The sequence below is a fragment of the Rattus norvegicus genome, chromosome 13, assembly GCF_036323735.1.
Source record: "Rattus norvegicus strain BN/NHsdMcwi chromosome 13, GRCr8, whole genome shotgun sequence".
NCBI classification, from domain to species: Eukaryota; Metazoa; Chordata; class Mammalia; order Rodentia; family Muridae; genus Rattus; species Rattus norvegicus.
In genome coordinates, this window is record NC_086031.1 from 48,117,624 (window position 1) to 48,143,165 (window position 25,542).

General features: G+C 43.6%; 1 protein-coding gene across 1 annotated transcript in view; it reads left to right on the forward strand.

Moving 5' to 3' along the window:
• Window positions 1-262: 262 nt before the first annotated feature.
• Chit1 (chitinase 1) overlaps window positions 263-25,542 on the forward strand; it is a 47,760-nt gene continuing 22,480 nt past the window's right edge. The window contains exon 1 of the mRNA NM_001270848.1: window positions 263-369. The gene's annotated coding sequence lies outside the window, so the exon portion shown is untranslated. The remainder of the gene's footprint in view (window positions 370-25,542) is intronic.

The window sequence follows — 25,542 nt, forward strand, 5'->3', positions numbered from 1 at the left end:
TTAATTTTTAAAAAAGGCTGGATGGTGATACAGGCCTTTCTTTAATCCCAGCACTCAGGATGCAGAGGGAGGCAGATCTCTGTGAGTTCAAGGTCTTCCTGATAGAGTGCCAGGATAGCCAAGGCTACACAGGAAAACAAAGTCAAACTTTGGTGATATGGATTGGCCCAGGGAGTGGCATTATTAGGAGGTGTGAGTCACTGTAGGGACGGGCTTTAGGATCCTCCTCCTAGAAACTTGAGGATGCCAGGCTCTCCTGGCTGCAGTTGGAACAACTTGTAGAGCTCTCAGCAACTTCTCCAACACCAAGTCGGCCTGGATGCTGCCATGCTCCCCACCATGATGATAATGGACTGAGCCTCTGAAACAGTAAGCCAGCGCCAATTAAAAATGTTTGCTTTTATAAGAGTTGCTTTGGTCATGTCTCTTCACAGCAATGGAATACCAGAGACTGGGGTATTGCTGTGATAGGCCTGACCGTGCTTTTGTTTGGAGAGTGATATGAACCGCGCAGGCCTTGCTCAAGGAGTTTCAGAGAATTTTGGTACGTTGCTTGGAGATCATTTTTATGAAGTTGTGGTGAAGAATGTGTCTGCTTTTTGCCCTGGTCTGAAGAGTCTGCCTAAAGCTCAGGCTAAGGGGAAGAGACTCCCATTCATTGTATTGACGAAAGAAGCCTCGGGAAAGTTCAGCATAGACTGTGTCCTCTGGTTTATGCTCATGAAGAGTGTTTTGATCAAGTATAGCTAGCTTAGAAAGGAAAAAAAATGTGTGGTTCAAGTAATAAGAGGGCACGAGGAAGTGCGGTGTAACTAAATCCTGTGTTTGAGGAGGTGAACAGAGGAAGAGAGTGGTGACGTCCAGCAAGCTGAGCTTATTTTTATGTTTGCCGTTGATCTGTGATAGTTAGCACTGTGGAGACCGCTATAGACTTTGGGGACTTTTGAAGTTGGATGGGATGTATTTTGCATTATGGGATGGCTGGGTATGGTCCTCATAGACTGATGTGCTTGAACAAGTCTACAGGGGGACCAGGGCGTGGAATGTGGTCGTTTCAAAATGCATGGCCCAAGGAGTGGCACTATTAGGAGGTGCGGCCTTGTTGGAGGAAGTGTGTCACTGTGGGGGTGAACTTCGAGACCCTCCTCCAAGCTGCCTGAGGATGCCAGTCCTTTCCTGGCTGCAGCTGGAACAAGATGTAGAACTCTCAGCTCCTTCTCCATCACCATGTCAGCCTGGATGCTGCCATGCTCCCCACCATGATGATAATGGTATGCCGGCCCCAGTTAAATGCTTTCCTTTATAAAAGTTGCCCTGGTCATGGTGTCTGTTCACAGCAACGGAAACCCTAACTAAGACACAAACAAACAAGCAAAATAGTAGACGTGTGTCCTAAAATGACAATTAAAGTAAGCGTGTAACCGCTGTGGCTAGAGCTTCCATTTGTGTGCCTGATAGATCTCTGATTCATCCCAGACAACCTATCGCCAGGGTCTCAGGGGCTCATGGGTTTAGAATTGAGGGTCACATGCAAGGATCAAGACCTGTACTGTGCTGGATGAGCTAGGGAACCACACCATGGAGAAGAGGCCGTGGGTGCACAGCAGCCCTGGCAAGAGGCCATTCCCTGGAACTACCTCCTCCTGCCCACAGGCAGCACACCCAAGCCCTCCATCTGTGCCACCATGGGGCTGTCAGGAACCAGGAAACAGCTTTGACCCCACTCTCCCCATAACCAATACCCAGGCATGCAGAGAAAGAGGCTCCATTTTAACCATTAACGTGTTTGTTTGTTTTTAAATTCTTGGGGCTGGAGATGGCTCAACAGTTAAAGAGTGTCATGTTTGTGGGTCATGTAAAGGAGCAGAGTGCAGCTCACAGCAGCCACAACAGGCAGCCCATAGATGCATGGAATTCTAGCTCCAGGTTGTCCGGTGCCCTTTTCTGGTCTCTACAGGCACGTGCACACATGTGCGCGCGCACACACACACACACACACACACACACTCACATACACACACACACACACACACACACACACACACACACTAAAATAAATCGTAAAGAAGCATGAAGCAAAGACTTGACAGAGAGCAGGGAGACGCCAGTAGAACTCCACGGTATTTGGCCACTGTGTCTGCCAATGCTGTGGGACCAAGAATCCATCATCTGGTCTTACCTGTAAGGGAACATGGAGAGAGGGCAGGGAAAACTCAATACCCAGGCCAAGTTGGGCAACAAATGACTAGTCTCCAGCTAGCTACAAGAGCAGCTGGGGTAGACGTGACCGACTCCTGATGTCAGATTGAAACGGTAGGGAGAGGCTCTGACTCCAGGGGGGCAGCATCCTGAGAAGCCTAAATCAGAAGCTTAAAATAGAGGTAGGCACCACTTCCTGGGGAATATTAACAACTGGAGCAGAGAGCTGAGAGAAGGGAACTAAGAGTTCAAGACCAGCCTGGAGTACGTCCTTTGCATACTCACTCTCCTTGTTCATAAGACTCAGTTGCAATCTCCACCTGACAAGATTCTGGGCCATTGGAGGCCATAAAACACTGGCAGTCTGTGGAGTGCCTAAAGCATGTGGAAGACCACGCCTCCCAAGCACCGTGGTTGATGCTGTTGAAACCGTGTTGACGGTGGTAGCATTTGCACACCAGACCCCCTTCTCGGCCACAGTGCTCTTTTTCTTCCCGCTGCAAGGCTCCACTGCTCACACTTCAGTTACCCCTGCTCCCCAAGGACCCTCCTCCCCACACACACATGCTCTCTTGCCTAGGAGCCTGAAGCTGATGATTACCTCACACGGGGTGAGCAATCTCTGCCTCAGGATAACCCATGACTACTGCAGGCTGCTTCAAAGCTTCCTTGGGATAGGCCAACTCTGGCAGAGCTGAGCCAAACTTCCTGCTTGGCTCCTTCCAGAGTCCCCTTCTGCTCCTTTGTACCTTTCTGCCTTCTTTCTTTCCTTTCATGTATGTGGCATGCGTGTGTGTGAGCATGTGTGGCACATACATTTGTGGAGGATCAAGAATGATGTTGTCCTCTCTCTTCTCTGCTCTCTCCCTCCTTCCCCTTTCTCCCTCCCCTCCTCCTTGTCCTCTCCTCCCCATCCCCTTCCCCTCATGCTGTTTTTGTTTTTGTTTTTGTTTTATTTTGTTTTGTTTGAGCCAGGGTTTCACTGTGCAGGGCTGTCTGTCCTGGAACTCTCTCTCTGTAGACCAGGCTGGCCTCAAACTCCAAATCAGATCCACCTCACCTGCCTCTGCCTTCCAAGTGCTAGGATTAAAGAGATGGGTCTTCTGTCACTCTGAAGCAGGTCTCTTTCCAAACACTCAGACCAGCAGTGTGTTCTGGGGATTCCCTGTCCCCTGAGCATTGAGATCACAGGTGGGTCACCACACACACTTTGCCTTTACAAGGATCTGGGAATCTGGAGGCCAGCACTTCATGTGCTGAGCCTCCTCCCAGCCTTGTCCCTTGTCTTTCTTCTAAGAGTTATTCCTCAGTGGGTCTCATATGCTCGGATCTGTCATGGTTTGGGGCTGTGAGGGATAAATGGTTCTCTTTCTCTCTGTGTCTCTGTCTTTTGTCTGTCTGTCTGTGTCTGTCTCTCTTTGTCTGTCTCTGTCTCTCTCTGTCTCTGTCTTTGTCTCTTTCTCTCTCTCTCTCTCTCTCTCTCTGTGTGTGTGTGTGTGTGTGTGTGTGTGTGTGTGTGTCAAGTCAAGCATGATGAGAATGTAACCCAGGGTTTGCACCTACTAAGCCTATGGTCTACCTTTGGGTTACACCTACAGCCTGTGAGATATAATAGGGATGAGATTCGCCCAGTGCCTGGCGTGTGAGGAGTACTCGGCGCCGGCACAGAGACTGGGAGCCTTCAGTCTATGACAGTAAGAAGTGGGAATCCCGCAGGTTTGTCAGAGGTGAACAGACTTAGTGCTTTAGTTCTATGGCGGTTTCAGGCATGAGCCATCCCTCCTGCACCAGCAGAGGGCTCCACATACATAAAATTGTGTTTTCTCGCGGCTCTGAATCAGGTTCAGGCAAAGCTGACTGAGTTAGGCAGGCAGGGGCCAGCCTGAGCAGACAGAGGACACTCTAAGGTGGCACAGACAGCAGCGGGCGGAGTGGAGAGGGGCACCAGGCTACACGGGGTAATGTGAAATACGTTATGATCTTAGAAGCTGAAATCGCAATCCACTGAAGGTGTAATGGGGGGATAAACTTTAAAATGCCACTTGTAAAAGATTGCAGAAACAAAGAATAAATGAGAGGAGGCAGTTCCTGGCATAGCATTTGGGGGTCTGGACATACTCTCCACTGGGGACAGCTAGATGAACCAGACAAAGATTGCCACCTGCTTGGAAGCGTGTGATTACTAACGTCATATGAGACGATGGGCCAAGATCGTAAGAAAATGGATGTGGTGACGGGTGAGCCAGGCGCCTGGGCCACTTTGACCCTGGTCACAGATACCAATGCAAAGGGAGCTGAGAGGTAGGACGTTTGTTTGGATGGCCCCACAGGACCAATGCATAAAAGACAGAACCTGAAATGGCAGAGAGGGTCACACCTGTCGCAGGTACAGCCAGCACAGGTGCTGTGCTCAAGGTCAAGTTTTCTTCTCCTTGTACTCAGTGGGCCCAGTTCAAGCCATCAAAACCTCAGTTACCGAATTCGGATTTGCAGTGATCCAGACCTCGGGCACTTAGGTTTGCTAGGCCTCAAATACGCAAACAACTGTTTTCTCCGGGAGCCGATGACATCATCCTAGGCACCCATTATTCCAACAAGCAGACCTGTAAGCAAAAGCCCTGAACACAAGGAAATAACAACTGGGGGTGTCTGCTCCCACTCAGGAGGCAGAGAGTCCTGTACTTCCACTAGTGTCTCCTGCTGCCAGGAGCACCTGTTAAAAAAAACGTATTAAAAAACGTATTAAAAACGTATTAAAAAACGTATTAAAAAAAACCTATTAAAAAAAACGCAGTTTTGAAAATCCCTTCAGGCAGACCAAAACAAACATGCAAGATAATGTTTCCGGAAGTGACAAGCCTTGCAGCGGCTTCTCCTGAGGGAAAGGGGGGCTCCACTAATAAGAGAAGCTTGCGTGGGCTGGTGTGCTGGAGCAGAATCTCAGGGAGCCTGGCACACGGGGAGTCTTGACGAGCTCACTGAAGCTCTCCCTGGGGTGCCCTGCAGGGTGATGGCTGAGGGGCAAAGGTTAAGGGTCAGGAGAGGCAAGAGACCTCTGCAGGGCTACTGTTGGGGAGCAAGAAAGAGAACTCAGTCAACTGCTCACAGCAGGGGAAGGGGGTCTGGGTGGAGAGAGCCCCAGAAGGTTGGGGTCTAAACACTGCAGAGCAAGGAACTCTCCCCAAAGATCCAGGATCTTGCGGCTGGTTTTTGAAGTCAAGTGACCCGCACTCTCAGCTCAAAAAGGTACCAGTTGGAACACAGAGCACACAGGAGTGCTAGACTCTACCAGTAACCACTGAAGGAGAGGTTTTCATCCGATTCTCAGATGGATTGGAACTGAGTCATAAGCAGTAAGTCCAGACTCAGCTCAGTTAAGCCTGGAAAGGACTCAGTCCAGCACCCAGCACCCTGACAGAGACAGACTCAGTCCAGCACCCAGCACCCTGACAGAGACAGACTCAGTCCAGCACCCAGCACCCTGACAGAGATAGACTCAGTCCAGCACCCAGCACCCTGACAGAGATAGACTCAGTCCAGCACCCAGCATCCTGATGGAGACAGACTTAGTCCAACACCCCAGCACCCAGATGGAGGGATATGCCCTTCTAGAGGAGTGTATTTCCTGTCCTACATTTCAACTGTTTCAGCAAAACTGAAAATGGCCTTGAAAGCAATATACCAAAACAGGAAAAGTCAGAATAGATTCATTTTTATTTTGCAGTGCAGTCTCAGGTATCCCAAGCTAACTGCAACCCATTTTGTGCTAAGAACTAAGGCTGAATCTGATCTTGAACTCTTGATCTGCCTGGGAGGGACTAGAGATGTCAATCACCACACCTGTTTTATATGGTTTAAGGGATCAAATCTAGGGCTTCATGCGTGCCCAACATTACCAACTGAGCCACGTTTTCACCTGTGACTATCTTTTTTTTTACCCCTGACTATCTTAACATTTTAAAAATAAATTAAACATTTAAAAACCTTACAGGGATGGGGGACGAAAAGCATCAACTCAACATAGAAAATATGAAAGCCTTCAGCAGTGTACTGGATCAAAGATTTGAAAAATAAATTTAAAAGGTCAACATTACATAAACTCTTTAAGAAACACTTCCAACCCCACACCATTTCCTTATGTTTTGGAGACAGGGTCTCACTATGAAGCCCAGGCTAGCCCGGAACTTTCCATGTAGCCAAGGCTGGCCTGGAACTCACAGAAATCTGTCAGACTCTGCCTCCAGAGTAGTTAAGTGAAAGGAATGTGGCACCATACCAGGCCCGGCACATCCCACCTCAACTCACAAGCCCAGTCCAGCCCCAACATCCCAGTCAGAGATGCTGTGGTGTTTCTGCATGTATCCACAGCCTTTCTACAATGCTAGCACTCAGATTGCTAGCATTGCTGTGGGTTTGAAACCAGTCTGAACTACATAGTGATTTCAAGTCTAGCCTGGGCTATCGACTTTGTCTAAATAGTGAAGTACAAATACCATCAAAAGAAAGGAAGACGTCAATGCCCCTTGTAACTACAGACCCAGTATTTTCAACCACGTAGTATCAAAGTAAATTTAATAAAAGGAAAAGTAACTCATGCTCAGGGAGGTTAGCTAAAAAATTTTTAAAAATGTAAGTCATCACATTAACAGAAATATAAAAATGGAAAAATTATGTAGAGGCAGAATTTAACATTCATTTATAACTATAAATGTGATATTTAACATTTATTTATACCTTTTAGCTTGCCAACAATAGAAGGAAATGTTTCAGCATGAAACATTTTTAAATTTATTTTATTTATATGTATACACTGTAGCTGTCTTCAGACACACCAGAAGAGGACATCGGATCCCATTACAATGCTTGTGAGGCACCATGTGATCACTGGGAATTGAACTCAGGACCTCTGGAAGAACAGTCAGTGCTCTTAACCACTGAGCTATCTCTCCAGACCAGCTGAAACATGTTTAATGCACACACACATAGGCACATAGACATACACAGACACACTAACACAGAAACACACACACTAATACAAACACATACATAAATATACGTACAACAACATGCTAATACACACACACATAGATATTCATGCACGCACACACACATACACATAGACAAACACGTATGCACACACACATACACTCCACTTGGGTGAGGGTGCTCACCGTGCCTATCATTAAATATTGCATGTGATTTGTGGTCAATATAATAGGAAATAAAATAAATCAAAGTTACAGAGATTGAGAAATAAAAAGTCAGCTCTTTATTTGAAGATGTCATGGTTGTATATGTAGAAAATTCGAGAGTCTTCTGGAAGAGCTACTTCAATCGATAAGTGAATTTAAAAAGACGCAGCCTCGATCTGTAGAAATGGTGGTACTTCTATTTAATTCATTTGTCCATGTTTCGCTCAGGGCCTTGCAGAGGATTGATGAGTACATACTGCCAATCCCTGCCACGCTTTTTTATGCTGACAAGAAACACGAGAAAAGTGAAACCTTAATTGCCATTTATATAAGAAAACCATGTAATAATGGTAAAGAAGACCAAATGTGTGCAGTCTCTTTATGCTGAGAGATTATAGACCTTTGTTAAAAGGACTTGAGGAAATGGAGGTTGAATGCCAGATCTATTCACCAGAGAACTCTATACACCAACTTCCCCCCCAGAATGATGTGGATAACTATAGCCAGAGATACCTGTTGAAGGCAGAAGAGCAGAATTAGAAGATTCACACTACCTCACTTCAAATTTTCTGTAAATTTACATTAATCGAGACAACATGCGGCGAAGCCTGGTGATGTGAGTCTGTGACCCAGGCACTGAGGAGCTGACGAAGGCAGGTCTAACCCAAGGCCTGCCTGGGCAGCTCAGTGAGGCTCTACCAAAAAGACAATTCCAGGGTTCCGAGATGGATCCACATTCACGTGATCCTAGACAGGACAGGAAACACAAACTGTCTTAGTTACTCCTCTATCACTGCAAAAAACACCATAACCAAGACAACTTACAGAAGAAAGGGTTTATTTAGGGCTTCCCATTATCGGAGGGCTGGAGTACATAACCACCATGGTGGGGAGTGTGGCATCAAGCAAGCATGGCACTGGACCAATAACTAAGTGTCTGCTTATTGAGACATACACTCCAGGCAGAGAGAGACACTGGCTCTTTTGAAACTTCAAAGTCCATCCCCAGAGACACACCTCCCAATCCTTCCCAAACAGTTCTACCAACCAGAGACCAAGTACTCAAACAGATGAGCCTGGGGGGCCATTCTCATTCTCACCATTCCACAAACCATAAAGGATCAGCCTCTTCTAATTTACTTTAGTTGACTAATGAGATTTATTAAAAGGCTATAAATGTTTATTAAAACTAAACACGTCTTCGCTGATGCCACAGGCTGTTCCTCATCAGAAGACTCACCCGAGAGAGGGAAATGGTGTCCGCAAAATAATGGAAGAGCAAGCCCTGGATCTTCCCTCCCTGTGGAGGCATAAATGTAATAATTCAGAGGTCAACTGGCCCTAGAAAAATCTAGAAACCAATTGAGAGCTTTTTGTTCCCCCTGGTCATTGTGAAGCCCGCCATATTGAAATCTGGTAGAAATTTCTGTAGTTTTCTCCACTTGAATCATACTCATCATCCACCATGTGCAGAGCAGTTGGGAGGAAATTTCAAACTCCCACTTCCTCCAGGCTGAGGGGAAAGAGAACAAATAACCAACATTCTGATGCAGAGGAGTACTGCCAAAGGACTGCGGTGGCATCTGGACCTGCTGCCTGAGAGATCCCAAGCCTCAGTGTGGGTCACCCGTGGTGCACACTAGGTGGCGCTCCAGCACCAGTTTACCCCATCACTGGCGCTGCCGCAGTCTTACTGAGCTAGGTAATTCCAAAGCGGAAACTTGTCAACATTCTCAATTAGGTTAAATTCCCAAGCCCAGAGAGATCATATTCCCACAAAGGGCTTGAGAAAACTCAACATTTTGGTAGAAAATGCTTGTAAATTATATATAGATAAAGGCCCAAAATTCACGATGTAAAAGAAGCTTCTACAAGCCAACGATAACGACAAATAACTCGTTTTAAAGTGAACAAAAGAAATCTGAGTGTGGTGCCCCCAGCTGTACCTCCAGCACTTGGAAGACAGGAGGATTACAACCCCGGGGTCATGTTCTGCCATGCTGAGGTCAAAGCCATGCTGAGTCCATTGTGAATAGAGCTGCAGTCATCATAGAAATAGACGCCTCTATGAGTTCTGGCCTTATTTGGAACGCACAATAACTATTTTAATTTCGGGCACTCCAGTCCTTTCCCGACTAACCGCTGCAGCCTACATTCATACCAGTAAGATGCAGGGTGTCTCACACCAGGTCCTTGTTATTTTTTGTCTTCGTGTCAACAGCTACTGTTGCTCAAATGAGGTGATCACAAATTGTAGTCCTGATTGATTTCCCTGTCCTCTCCACACCCCCTTCCCCCTCACCAGAGGATAGGAGTAGATGTTTCTGGATGAGGAAGAGATCATCAGTATCATCGATTAACAGAGAGATGCAAATCAAAGCCGCCATGCAAGGCCAGCTACCGTTAGAATGTGGTGCTGGATGGGGTGAAGTTCTCAAGAGAATATTTATAAGGGAACAGAAAACAATGAGGACATGGGAAAGTCGGAACCTTACGCAGTGTCTATGGAGAGATGAAATGGTTCAATTATACAGAAGACGCACAGATTTCTCGACAAGATCGTCCTGTGATCCGGCGATCACACTTCTGGTGACAGCTCGCAGGGTTGAAGGCGGATGTCAAAGAACAATTGCCTGATCATCTTACCATATCCGCTTCACTAGCCAAGACAGGGAAGCAGCAGCTGAACGGTAAAGACTTGACATCTACACAGAATGGAGGTTTTATGATCCTCAAAGAGGAAAGCGTTCTTGTCACACGCCACGACAGGAACCTGGAGGACATTGGGACATCAACCAGACACTAACAAACACTCCAATTCCAACTATGTGGAATACTGTCTTAGCTGCTTTTCCTGTTGCTAGGTTAAAATACCCTGACAAAAGCATCTGAAGGGAGAAAGGGTTTATTTTGACTTATGGTTTGGAAGTGCAGTGCAATGTATGTCGTGGTGACAGGGATTTCAGGCAGCTGGGCACATCCTGCCTGTCGTCAGAAAGCAGAGAAATGAATGTTAGGGCTCTGCTCACACTCTCTCCTTTGTATGTAGTCAGGACCCACGCTCAGGGCATGGTGTCATTCGGTCTTAGGCTCTTCCCACTTTAATTAGCCTGATCTAGATAACCCCTCACCAGTGTGAGGGGACAATATTAACTGTCTTAAGTATCTAAGTTAGTCACATGAGGTCATGGATCTGAGAGAGAGCAAGGGCTGGAAGGAGGACAGGGAAAGGGGGAAATGATGTCATTATAACCTCAAAAAATAAGACACTAAAATAAATAAATAATTCATAATAGCATCAAATGAGAAAACTGGGAAGAACTGTGACAGGGAATTGTGTTTAGTGGGAGTAGAGTTCTGGTGCTTCAAGAGAGAGTTCCATACAACAAAATATTACTCATCCAGAAAAGAGTTAAAATGTCATTTGTAGCAGTGCGAATAGAGCTGGAGGCTACTGAATTATGTAAAATAATCCAGATGCACAAAGACAAATGTATACGTTCTCCGTTCTCACTTGCTTGTAGGAGCCAAAGGCTAATTTCATAGGAAGACGCTGGTGTGGCTGAGAAGCTCCATTGACAAAGTGCCTGTCGCACAAGCAAGAGGACCTGAGTTCAAATCCCCAGGCATATCAGCCAGAGCTCAAACCCCAGTGATGTCAGGGCAGAGACAGGAGGATCTCTGGGGCTTGCTGGACAGCCATGGCCAGTTGGTAAGCTCCAGGGTTCAGTGGAGAGAGAGATACAGAGATAGAGAGACGGAGAGACAGGCAGAGACAGAGAGAGACAGACAGAGACACACAGAGACAGACAGACAGAAAGAGGGGGAGAGCAAATGTCAACCTCTGGCCTCCACACAGATACACATATGCATTTCTGTGCATAAGTATGTATACACAAACGTGCCCATAAACATGTACTACTCTAAACACAAAATTTTAAATATAGAAGAAAAATGGCCACCAGAGGCTAAGAAATAGAAAAGTTAAGGGACCTCAAAACATTTTTAGAGGAAGAACTAGCCCTGGTTTTCTATAGCGCAGTAGGTATACACATTGCAATCTATGTTAAATTGCAGAAGAACTCGAAGGCTAAAATGAGATGGAAATGTTTATCACCCAACTTGATCATTAAACACCGTGTGTATGTATAAAATTATCACACCGTATCCCTGAAAGCTACACAGGTCTGTCTCAACAAAGAAGAAGACAGCTGACCATGGTGTCACACAACTGTAATTCCAGTATCCAGGAGACTGAGTCAGGAGACTTGTCACAAGTTACAGGATAAAGCGTGCTCCAAGACCAACCTGGGCTAAAGTAAAGCCTGTTGGGAGGAGAGGGTAAAATGTATACACACAAAAATGTTCTAGAGCCCATTATAAAGCAAGAGAATACACGGACAGTATAAAACTGCACACTTCAAAGTGCTAAAGAAGGAAACCCTTGTCAGTTTTTGAAAAGATGTATGGATTTTGTTTTGTGTGTTTGGGTGTTTTGGCTGCATGTATGTCTGTGCACCGTCGAAGTGCCTGGTGCCTAAGGAAGTCAGAAGAAGGCATTGGGTTCTCGGAGATTACAGTTAAAGATGGTTGTGAGTCCCCATGAGGTTGCTGGGAATCAAACTCAGGTTCTCTGAGGGAGCAGCCAGTGCTCTTAACCACTGAGACATCTCTCCATCCCCAGGTCTTATTTCTTTATCACATTAGGAAAGGATCATCTAAGAAAAGCAACAAGAAAATCCACAGGCTACCAGAGAACATTCACAGCACACATATTGGAAAAGGGACTTCTGCATAGATCACAAAAACATTCTCAAAGCTCAGTAGTATAAGCTAACGACTTGGTGCAAATGTGGAAGACAGACTTGAGTAGACTCTTCACAGACAGAGGCAAATGAATGGATACCAGAGCCATAAAAGTCCTCAGCACCAATCGTCAGCAAAGGGATTGAAAAATCACAGTTCTGCCTTTCTACAGCTCACATGCCAGCAAGTCAACAGACTCCAGACCAACGGCCATGGGGTCATGTGACACAACAAAGCCTCACCCACTCATGTGGGAACTACTGTAGATAACTACTTTAGACAGTCGATTTTTAGGCTGGGTGGTGGCGCACACTTTTAATCCTAGCACTTGGGAGGCAGAGGCAGGTGGATCTCTGAATTTGAGGCCAGCCTGGTCTACGGAGTGAGTTTCAGAGCAGCCAAGGCTACACAGAGAAACCCTGTCGCTTCCATCTCCGTCCCGCAGAAAGGAGCGACACCACGACGTTCTTCTCAAAGCGGTTTATTCAGGAACCTTTCTTTCTGCATGCAAGCAGCATTCTCTCTTTTCTTCCCTTCTCTCTCCCTCCTCCCTCTGCCCCCAGCACACTCCCTTATATCCTCCCTCAACTCCACCTCCTCAGTCCAGACTGCGTAATCTCAGTTCATAGGTCCAAGTCACATGACCTGATTTTGGGTCATGGTGCGCCTGCGCAGCTCTCACAATGGCCGTGGCTAGTTTCAGGTGTGTGAGGAAGTCAGGTGCTAGTCATGAGACTTAGCTGCAGTCCCGGGCGCCATCTTGGGACTACCGCCACACCCGCTCGCCACATCCTTTGTGACTGTATAGCTCAGAATGGCTCCCTACAAAATCCTGCCTCAAGAACAAAGCAAAACGAAAAAGGAAGGAAGAAAAAGAAAAAGAAAGAAGATTTTTTTTTAATCATCTCCTCACTCATCCAGGAAGAAGGGGAGATCAGTTACTACTGTACTTTATTGTGTTCAACCAAATCACCATGTTACAAAAATAGCAAGCTGCCATAATAAAAAATAAGGCTCCTCTATCCAGCACCAGATAGCATCATTTTACTTTCAAGCCTAGAAATTGCACACTTGTATATAAACCAACCGAAGATGAGGATTGAGAGTTCATCTTGGTGGATTTTTTCCTTTGATGAATATGAAGTGTCCTTCCTTATCTTTTTTGATGACTTTTAATTGAAAATTGATTTTATTTGATATTAGAATGGCTACTCCAGCTTGCTTCTTCTGACCATTTGCTTGGAAAGTTGTTTTCCAGCCTTTCACTCTGAGGTAGTGTCTGTCTTTGTCTCTGAGGTGTGTTTCCTGTAGGCAGCAGAATGCAGGGTCCTCATTGCGTATCCAGTTTGTTAATCTATGTCTTTTTATTGGGGAGTTGAGGCCATTGATGTTGAGAGATATTAAGGAATAGTGATTATTGCTTCCTGTTATATTCATATTTGGATGTGAGGTTATGTTTGTGTGCTTTTCTTCTCTTTGTTTTGTTGCCAAGATGATTAGTTTCTTGCTTCTTCTAGGGTATAGCTTGCCTCCTTATGTTGGGCTTTACCCTTTTTTATCCTTTGCAGTGCTGGATTTGTAGAAAGATATTGTGTAAATTTGGTTTTGTCATGGAATATCTTGGTTTCTCCATCTATGTTAATTGAGAGTTTTGCAGGATACAGTAACCTGGGCTGGCAGTTGTGTTCTCTTAGGGTCTCTATGACATCTGTCCAGGATCTTCTGGCCTTCATAGTTTCTGGCAAAAAGTCTGGTGTGATTCTGATAGGTCTGCCTTTATATGTTACTTGACCTTTTTCCCTTACTGCTTTTAATATTCTTTCTTTATTTTGTGCGTTTGGTGTTTTGACAATTATGTGACGGGAGGTGTTTCTTTTCTGGTCCAATCTATTTGGAGTTCTGTAGGCTTCTTGTATGCCTATGGGTATCTCTTTTTTTAGGTTAGGGAAGTTTTCTTCTATGATTTTGTTGAAGATATTTACTGGTCCTTTGAGCAGAGTCTTCACTCTCTTCTATACCTATTATCCTTAGGTTTGATCTTCTCATTGAGTCCTGGATTTCCTGTATGTTTTGGACCAGTAGCTTTTTCTGCTTTACATTATCTTTGACAGTTGAGTCAATGATTTCTATGGAATCTTCTGCTCCCGAGATTCTCTCTTCCATCTCTTGTATTCTGTTGGTGAAGCTTGTATCTACAGCTCCTTGTCTTTTCTTTTGATTTCCTATGTCCAGGGTTGTTTCCATGTGTTCTTTCTTGATTGCTTCTATTTCCATTTTTAATTCCTTCAACTGTTTGATTGTGTTTTCCTGGAATTCTTTCAGGGATTTTTGCGATTCCTCTCTGTAGGCTTCTACTTGTTCTCTAAGGGAGTTCTTTATGTCTTTCTTGAAGTCCTCCAGCATCATGATCAAATATGATTTTGAAACTAGATCTTGCTTTTCTGGTGTGTTTGGATATTCCGTGTTTGCTTTGGTGGGAGAATTGGGCTCCGATGATGCCATGTAGTCTTGGTTTCTGTTGCTTGGGTTCCTGCGCTTGCCTCTCGCCATCGGATTATCTCTAGTGTTACTTTGTTCTGCTATTTCTGACCGTGGCTAGACTGTCCTATAAGCCTGTGTGTCAGGAGTGCTGTAGACCTGTTTTCCTGTTTTCTTTCAGCCAGTTATGGGGACAGAGTGTTCTGCTTTCGGGCGTGTAGTTTTTCCTCTCTACAGGTCTTCAGCTGTTCCTGTGGGCCTGTGTCTTGAGTTCACCAGGCAGGTTTCTTGCAGGGGAAAAGTTGGTCCTACCTGTGGTTCCAAGGTTCAAGTTTGCTCGTGGGGTACTGCCTAAGTCCTCTCTGCGGCGGCAGCAACCGGGAAGATCTGTGCCGCTCTTTCCGGGAGCCTCCGTGCACCAGGGTTCCAGATGACGTTTGGTGTTTTCCTCTGGCGAGAAAGAAGATTTTAAAAATAAAATTAAACTTGCAGCTAACTGATGATTCTAATTTCACACTCGTCTGCTCATTCATGGAAGACAAAACTGTGTCTTTAAGGAGACTCACCCAGGAATAGTCATAGAAACTTACATTCACAGCAGCCAAACAGCTAAAATAACCCATGTCCACAAACAGGAAAGGGAGAAACAAAGTGGAGTATTATATTCATTAAACCGAATGAAAGGAAAGAACCTGCTGATACACACACCTGATGAGTCACAGGAACTCTTTGCTCATGGAAAGATGTCAGACATGGATGGCTGCAAAGGAGTTATGGATTCTAGCAGCCCATATAATAGAAACACATTCCAGGTATTTTGTTTATAAGACATAAGCCTAGATCGGGCAAGTTTGGGAGCTATTCTGATTTATATCTAAGAAATATACACCTTGTTGTTGCTGTCTCTCCTGGCCATTTGCTCATAGTCTGTCTCCTCTCATGGTGGCTTCTTCCTCCCTTGGTCTCTTTTCTTCTTCTCTCTCTCTACCTGTGACCCCCGGCCGGGTAACTAAAAGCCTGCCTCCCTCTATCTATTGCCCAATCACAGGATTTAGCCTTTTATTTTCCAATTAACTTGGGGAGCAAGGTTTGCACAACAAAAGCTGGGATACTTGAGAATTTCCTCATGGGGGCAACCAGAATTTGGGGGTACATAGCAGCACCAGCCAACTCCTTGCATTTCCCCCTTTCATCTAAGTATAAAGGTTCTCTTACGATAATAAACAACATACGGCAGGAACAATTATGAAATGATTATAAAATCTGTGGTGTAATCATTACATTTACAATGTCCAGACCATTTGTAGTTGGCAACTTAGGAGAAAGTATTTTATTATGTATTCTATCCTTGCGAGTTCAGAGTTTTGTATTTAATCACTTTATCATTACCATCTTAAGCGTTCACCCTCTCTAACTTTCATAATTTGTAACTATCAACCTTAAATCCCCAATTTACAATTTCCCCCAACCTTCATCAAGTACCTTCTATACCCTCCAACTTTCATCTACCAACCTTAGAAACCTAGCAAAGTAAACTTTCATGTCCTCCAACCTTTGTAACTTGCACTTACTATCCTTAAAACATCTCCTTAGAACCTAAAACATTTTCTTAGATCCTTTGTAACTTAAGTTTACTTGTGAGACTACACTATCTAGTCTTTAATACCATCAGAGACCTGAGAAGGAATATTGCTGAGTAAGCAGGAGTGCAGAGCAAGCAGCTTCCAAAACTGTAGAAATGACAAGGACAGTTGACTGCCTGGCCGGTCCCCAGTGTTTTTTATAATGCTGGAGCATCATCTTCTGTCTTCAGTCTTCTGGCCCAGCATGTCTGGCAGACACATTTGTGAAGCAGGAAATATGAAGGACTTGCTTACTCTGTCTTGGCAGAGCTTGGCAGTTGACTTGGCCTATGTTTAAGTTTGCCCATTTTGGAGAGCACTCTCTCTGCAGAAGAAATAGGACACTTTCTCTGCCCAATAGCTAGCTTGCCATAATTAAAACCATCTCCAATTGGAGGTCCTTCCAATACTCATCATGTTCTTTGAAGTGAGTTGAGGTACTGCCAGGAACAAACCTGTCTCATAATTGAAAAGGATCTTTAATAACGAAACAACTTTAAATGTCATACTCAATGGATCTCTGAGGTTTTTGAAGACCAGTTATCTATTGATAGCATCTTTTAACAAGAAAATATTACTTGTTTCTAGCTATTTATTATCTGTTCAAACTTGGGTGCATATTTTTGTAATAATCTAGACTAGTTAGTCTCTTACATGGCCATAAGTTTGTCTGACTATTGGCTTGTATTTCTTAACCATTCCTAACAGTTTGCAATGGAAGCTATTAAAAGCAATGGGACTAAACCTTGTCTTTTGTAAATAAGTTGCATAGGCAAAATACTTTTACAAGAGTTGATATATACATACATTATGTTGTAACAAAATTAACCTTATATTTTGTATCAATACATAAGGATTTGTATCAATGAAAACCTTAAGCCTGTATCAAATACGATAATGCGCTTCAATGTAAACAAACACAACCTTATTTGAGAATAGCAATGACTCTAAGTTGAAGAGTAGATTCCATACTCTACCCCTTTCTTCTATTATTCCTATATGATATTTCGATACTCCCCTTTCTTCTCAATCCCCTTCCCTTTATCTAAGAAAGAAAGGATAGAGAAAAGGAAAGGAAAGAGAGAAACCCCTAGGTCTAAGTTCCCTATTTCCTTTCCTCCCTGTCCAAGGCCATAACTATGTGCGACCATCCCCTTAAATGACAACACATCCATAACCCATAAGATGACCAAAACCACACACCTCAACTTAAGGAATGGGACAACGGTCTTAAAATTGCTTCCTGATTTGGGACGTGGGATTTCTTTTTGCAGGCCCAAGAAAACAGAGAAAACAGTCCTAAGAAATAGCTGTGACATTTGCTGTCCAGTCTCTGGGTGCTATGAAAGTTTAGATTGAAGTGAGGTCCTGGCTGGATCAGTTTGTAAGGCTGGACGAAGCAAGATTCCAGAACAAGTGTGTCAGTACCTCAGCATCCTTCAGAATGAATCTCATTAGGTCCTGCTCCTCCTCTTGGCATTTGGTCCTTCTGTTTTGAAAACACATCAACTTTTAAAGGTAACATTTCTTAATAACAATGTATGAAATGTACAGTGCACATAGATCGAATAAAATGAATTTTTTGTTCATTGTTCGAGCAGGTGAAAGACATCTGCCTTTCTTGAGCTAGTCTGGGTTCTAACCCAAACTGTAATATAAATTTTTATCTATGCCATACGAAGGGATGACATGACAAGTCTTGAGGACTCTATAGTCAATAAGATCCAAGTTAAAATTCTGGCTGGAGACATATATATGTCCCAGCCAGTTTCAGAGTTGTTTCACTAGAGTGTGGTTAGCATTATGTGTTACCAATTTGGTGCTTTTGATTTTTCTTTTCCTTCTGCCTGTAGCCAAGATCTTCAGGAGGTCTTTCCCCAGTCAAATCTTATTTCTAATAATTGGATGGAAAACATAGCTTTTCTCTTCTCGTTGGAACAAATGCAAAAATCTCTCCAATCCAACACATTTCCTTTCTTCCATTCTGGAATTAGAACTTCTACAGTCTGGTCTAATTCAGCAGTTCATTCTAAAATCCATGGATTGTTAATAGTTGTGTTACCCGTCTTACTGATTTTTAAAATGTTCAAAGTCAACAAAGCACCATTTAATCTATCCCTGGGATGTTTCTTATCCTCCTTCTGCTCAATGAGCACCTCCTTGTAAGTTTTGTTCGGTTTTCCCATAATGCCTTGACCTGTAGGACCGTGACCTATATCCAGAATAGGCTCTGTGCCCTATTGTTCATAAAGCTGTTGTCTTCTAATGGACACATATGCCTGGGTGGCTTCAGCTTGGGTCACCAAAGGCGTTTCCAAGACAGTCTCCAATAGGTGTGCCGTCTCAGACTCATCCCCTTCAGAATTTGACACAGAAGCCCATGGGAATTTCCAATATGCATCCATAGCAAGATGTGTCAATAAACGTACATATCTCAACTCTACAAAACAAAACACAATTATATTGTGTGACGTTGCTTTAAGAGAGTATCCAGAGATTCTGAATTCTTTCTTTTTGTTTTTTGTTTGTCTGTTTGTTTATTTGTCTGTTTGTTTTTTGTTTTCCGGAGCTGAGGACCAAACTCAGGGCCTTGCGCTTGCTAGGCAAGCGCTCTACCACTGAGCTAAATCCCCAGCCCGAGATTCTGAATTCTTAATTTAATATATTACAGCTCTGTGGGTTGCCCCTCTAATTCCTCAAGCCTTTGCGGGTTTTCCTCATCTGGAGCTACCTTCTGTGTTGTTGTAGGTGCCAGGTCCTTTCACCTCTGTTCTGTAGCCTGTGATCTAGCATCTAAGTTCCCAGTCTCTTTCTGTTTTATATTTGTCTTATTTTGCCTTATTTGTCTTAATATTATAATTATTATTTTTATGATGGTAAGTATAGCAAGATTATACATAATTAGATGTCTTGTGACATTGTGTCTCCCCTTTATTTTTAATATAAAATATACGTTTATCTTAAAGATAAAAGAGCAAAGACCCCAATACAATGAAATTTAATACCTAGCATAGAAATTTGGGGCTTCTAAGTCCCATTGTAGCTTTGGAAAGCAGTTCCTTCAGACTGCAGGCTCTTCAGACCAACATGGGGCTAATTCCTCTCCCTCTGACTTTTACAGCTCCAGGCTTTCCCCACATAAACCTTGACTGGGCTGCAGTTTAAGACCACCTCCTGTCCGCCATGCCCCTAAGCTTCAGCACCGGGGCCTGGGGAAGGCTTGAGGGAAGCTGTGGTTCAGTTTTGTAATTAGCTGTGAGGTAACTTGCCTGTGGCCCAGGTGGAAGTATATCTTTCCTACCACATGTGGCTGCTTGGCAGAGTCCCAGAGAATTGTCTGCTCTGCACAACAATCTGGAAGGATCCTTCCCAAGGGCTACAGCATGAGTTATACCAAGTTTGGGGAAATTAGCAGTGGTCTATTCCTGTGACAGGCACCGGTTGTACCCTTAGGTTGTAGCTTGAGGAAGTTTGTTGAGATTCTGCAGGCCAAGAGAGACCTTACCACAGCCTTCGCTCACTACCCGCTGCTGGCTTTACTGAGAGGTGGTGGAGTCTCTCAATGGAGTGCACCTCTGAGGGCTAGAAACCATCTTTTATGTCTAATAAATGAATGTGGAATTAAAAGGTTTTGGTTTATGCCCCACACTGAGTGACATCTGTAAATGAATTATAAATTCTAGTTATCACACATAAAAGACACATAATCCAGGTTATTTTATTTATAAGATGTAAGCCTAGATTGGGCAAATTTTGAAGCGATTCTAATTTATATTCCAGACATATGTCCCTTGTTACTCGCTGTTTCTCCTGGCCATGTCCTCATAGTCTGTCTCCTTTCATGGTGACTTCCTCCTCCGTTGGTCTCCTCTCTCTTCTTCCCTCTTCTACCTTTCAGTCACCCCAGTCAGGTGACTGAAAACCCATCTACCTCTATCTATTTCTCAATCACAGGCTTTAGCCTTTTATTTTCCAATTAACTTGGGGAGCACGGTTTATGCGTAAGAATTTCTTTGGGGGACAACCAGATCTTGAGGGCCAGTATTTACCATTTGAATACACAGCAGCACCAGACCAACCTCTTACAGACAGCACATACTTAATATTCCAAAAAGATTCTGTCTTAAAACAGACAAAGTTGTCATAGACAGAAAATAAAATTAGTGATCAGGATACAAAGGTTACAGATGAACTGAGAAGAAAGACTATCAGAGAACTATGGGGTAATAAAATCTTTCTAGTCCTGGAGAAATGGCTCAGGAGCTAAAAACGCTCACTACTCTTGTAGATTACCTGCACTCAGTTCTCAGCACCCACAGCAGCCTGCTGCAACTGTCCGTAACTTCAGCTCTAAGGAATCTGATGCCCTCTTCTGGCCTCTGTGGGTACTTCACTCTTGCATGCAGACAAAAAGATAAATAAAAATACAATACACTTTTTTAAATAAAGGGGGAATTCTATAATTTCTCAGGAATGTGAGCTAGCTCAAAGTATACATTTATTTAAATTCAATTAATTGTGCACTTAAGATGAACACATCAAAACTAGGTACATAGCTTTAATCCTAGCACTTGAAAGGCAGAGGCAGGTGGATCTCTGTGAGCTTCAGACCAGCCTTCTCTACATTGTGACTTCCAGGACAGCCAGAGCTACATAGTGAGACCCTGCCTCAAAACAGCAACAAAAGTAGAAAGATGAATACATTAAGAGCTGGAGTGTTACCTAGTTGTAGAATGCTTGCCTAGGACGTACAAGACTCTGGGTTCCATTCCCAGTAGGCAGGGAGGGAAAGAGATGGCTACATTTTACTATATGTAATTTTACTTCAGCAAAGGAAAAAAAGATAAAAATGATACAAAGTCGAACCTGGTAACATGAGGAAACAAAAACACAAAAGGAATGTAAATCAATAGAAACCGGAAAAAAAAAAAAAACAGATACAGAAACAGACTTAAGGCACAGGAATTATAGGAAACACAACTTTGAAATAACTGCCCTTACTGTATTCAAGAAAAACAAGTCAGGGTAGAGAACTTTTCTAGAAGAAAACAAAGCCGGGGTTGGGGATCTAGCTCAGTGGTAGAGCGCTTGCCTAGCAAGCGCAAGGTCCTGGGTTCAGTCCTCAGCTCCAGAAAAAAAAAAGAAAGAAAGAAAAGAAAACAAAGCCAACTTGAAAAAGACCCAAATAAATGAGAGACTGAAAAGGGAGAAAATAAGGGAGTTTAAGAACTCAGAGAAAGAATTAAGCAGAAGATTAGATGAGGTTGTGAAGAAAATTAGTCAATTGGAAGATCAGGAAAAAAATGCTCAGAAGAAAGCACAGATAAGAAAAAAAACGGAGAAGAATAAATGGGGATCAAGAAGCAGAAATGAGAATTGAGAAGTTTTAACATATAATTAAGGGACGAGAAAAGGGAATGTGAAGGCCAAGATGTATGAAAACTAGGCATGGTGGCTCACAGTACTTGGGAGGTTGGGGTAAGGAGATTGCTAGAAGTTCAAGTTCACCATGAAACACAGAGTAAGATACTGTCTCAAAACGGATTATCTGAGGAGAGGATGATTGGGAAATCTCTAAAAGTGAAAGGTGAGAAGTCATGGATCCACGAGTTTAACGCATTGCTGAGGGGCAAACGAAGCCTCGGGTGTGTGAGGCTCACGGTTAATCCTCAACAATAAAACAAAGCGAAACAAGGTGCCCCGTCACTGTATAGCAGAGTAAAGCAGATACAAAGGAATATGAAATCTTGAAATTATTAAAAAGGAGGGAGATATAAGCTAACAGCCAATGTTTCCACAGGAACACAGCTGTTAGAACAGTAAGATGATATATTTAGTGTTCCAAGAGAGAGTAATTCTATTCTCAGCAGAGACATGCTTTAAGAAGAACACGAAGTAGGACATTTTCATGTGATGAGAAAATGGAATTATTTTACCAGCATACTTACACTAAAAAAAAGTATTAAAGGGTGTTCTTCAGACAGAAGGAAACGATTCTAGATGGAAAAGCTAGAGATAAAGATTTTAAAGCAAAGATCAGAATCCATAGGCCAGAGTCTGGAGAGATGGCTCAGCAGTTAAGCACTCTTCTAGAGGACCTGGGTTCAAGTCCCGGCACCCACACGGTGGCTCCAGTCCCAGGGGATCTCATGCCCTCTTCTTGCCTCTGAGGAAATTACACATAAATAATGAAGATACGTATGTGCAGGCAAAGCACCCATGTACATAAAATAATCAATATTGTATACGTTCTACAAAACCATTTTAAGACATAAAATATATAGAAAATTGAATTCATAGATTTAGAGAAGGGCTAAATGGAGTTAATTGTTACCTAGAGATTACTAGGAAAAGTATACAAAGCACCAATTAGTGGTGCTATTAATATTATAATTTCTAAGAATATGAAAGTGTATATAACTTCTAAACTATGATCTATGACTGATGCTTTTTAAACTGTATTTTTCTTTTCTTTTTTTAGTATGTCGCAGAATTCATTGTTGTTGAAAGCCAGACATCATGTTTTCAAATAAAAGAAACTGGAAAAATATTTTACTGTGATAGTTTATATTAACTTGACAGGGAGCCAGCGCCGTTTACTGCCTGCTATATTTATAACTGTCCCTGAGCTTTTCCAACAATTCCTTCTTAGGTTTTGTTTTCGTTTTGATAGCCAAGGCTGGTCTTGAACTCCTGATTTTCCTGCCTCTGCTTCTCACGTGCTAGGATTACAGGCACTGAGCAAGCATGCCTGGCATAGGACCTGCATTTCTGAGCCATGACTGTCCAAAGAATTTTTTAGTTTTCATGTTTCCTTTTATGAGACAAGAAGGTTTGGGGCTGGGGGTGGAGTTGGTCAGTTGCGCCCCAAACAAATAAGGCTCTTATAATGTCCCTCACAGAACAAACTTTTATACAGAAGTCAAGTGGGAATTTCCGGTTTCTTTGGGGACTCAGTTGTGTCACGTGAGTTTTGCTGAAGTAGAGACACGGGTGAGAAGATGTTTTGTTAAAGCTGTCAAGTGAAAGGGGACAGTGATGTTCAGAAAGAATATCTTCCCACGCTGCAGACAGTGGGAGGAAGCTCTTGCATTGGTTCTCCTTGCAATGCATCACTGATCTTCGCTTGTTGTGACTTTGTAGAGAGTAACTCGCCAAATAACTTCTCCTGACATTCTGACGGCTTCTTGCTGCTTGCTTGATCTCTTGCTGGTTGGTAGAGGCTCTCAGTTTCTCTTATTGAACTGCCGCTGCTGATTCGTGTTCGGTGTTTGCTAGTGGACTAGACTGCAAGATTGGAATCGCCCCAAAGAACTATTCTAAACAGGTTCCCCAACCCCTGTTTCCTATTAACCTGTCCTTTCCTCTGGTGGGTGGTGGGCTAGAAGGGAGGTTGAGGCATTTAAGAGTCGTTATTAAATAGGTTTTGAAAGATCTAAGCTTACACAGAAGGCACTCTAAGTAGAATTTCAAACAATTACCACTCCCCCCCAACCCCACCTCTCCACCTTGCATTCCACCCTCCCACCCCCACCGATCTCCACTCTCTTGGACAGCAGGATGAATCATTTCTCCAGGTTTCACCTCCAGCAGAGGTGAGGCAGAATCCACCTGAAGGTCCCAGCATGCCCTGGGGGAATTGCAGGACACCAGTCTCTTCCTCTGCCTCTGTTTTGTCTCCTAGTCATGAAGTGACCCTACCATGCATTTTACCATTACACCAAGTGTGATATCACCACAGATCGCAAACAGCAGGGCCGCCTGACCAAAACCCCCGAAACCAGGAGCCAAAATCATCCTTTGCTCTCAAGTTGGTTTATCCCACATATTATACCGAAGGAATAGAAGGGAGCTGTCACAGCCTCCAAGGCCTGGAGAGCATTTGTGCACTAGCTACTTCCCTGTTGCTATATCAAGAGCCCATGACCAAGGCAACTTATAAAAGAAAACATTTAGTCGGGGACTTGCCTACAGTTTCAGTCAGTCCATGATTATTATGGTGGGAAGCATGGCTTCCGGCAGGCTTGGTACTGATGCAGAATCAAGAGTTTATACCCTCACCTGAGGGGGTGGGGAGGGGAGAGAGAGAGAGAGAGAGAGAGAGAGAGAGAGAGAGAGAACATGAGCTTTGGAAACCTCAAAGCCCACCCCTAGTGACATATCTCCTTCAACGAGGCCACACTTCCCAATCCTTCGTGATATAGTCTACCAACTAGACAACTAAGCATTCAAATCCGTAGCCTATAGGAGCTATGCTCACCCAAACCATCACACCTTAGGTCCACTACTAAATGTCCTAGTGCTCTTTTCTCCCCAAAGGAAAAATGTACAAAAGTATATTTTGTGTTTCTTTTTGAGCTCTAGGCTCTTTTTTTACCATAGACCTTCCTAAGAGTGATTACTAAAAGCCATGCCACAGAGTCGAGAGGCTGTCTTGAAATCCCTTCTGCCAGAGAAGTCAGTCCATTCACTTTGAATTTAGCCTGAGGAAAATCCTTAGGGCAAGGGCAGAAAATAGACACATGGCCAAAATATCGTAAAACGTTCTCTAGCCCAGTTTCTGATGTTGTGCTGCTATGAAACCTCTTAGACTGGGCCCACAGTCCACACTGCTCCCAGCATTGCCGTCTTCCAAGCTTCTGCCGAGAGGGCCCGTTAAGCTACACTTATAGTGTCTACCTACCTTTTCAGTTCAAAGTCTTTCACACTTCTCAAAATACCCACGGTCAGGTCTGCCATAGCAATACTCCACTCTCTAGTACAAAATTCTCTCTTAGTTGTTTTTCTGTTGCTATGATAACACACCACGACCAAGGCAACTTATAAAATCGAATCATTTAATAAGTCTTATCATTCTAGGGGTTAGAGTCCAGCCAGTGGAACAAAGATATGTTTGCAGGGAAAGCTGAGAACTCATATCTCAAACAGCAAGCAGGAGGCAGAGAGTGCCATCAACCAGGGATCAAATATTCAAACTTAGAAGCCTATAGAGGCCACTATAATTCAAACTGCTATAATCTCTTACCTAGAAGATGTTTGACAAATAAGGACAGCAGGTGTTTTTTATTTTATTTATGGGATTAATTAATATTTATCTTCTTTGACCGAGATTTTTAAGCCCACTGGTAAGTATAAAGGTGTTTTACTTTAAGGTGTGCCCTTACTATGCAGCCTGGCTGGCCTAGAGCTTGCTATGCATACTAGAGATCTGCCTGTTTCTGCTTCCTGAATGCAGGGACTGGGGG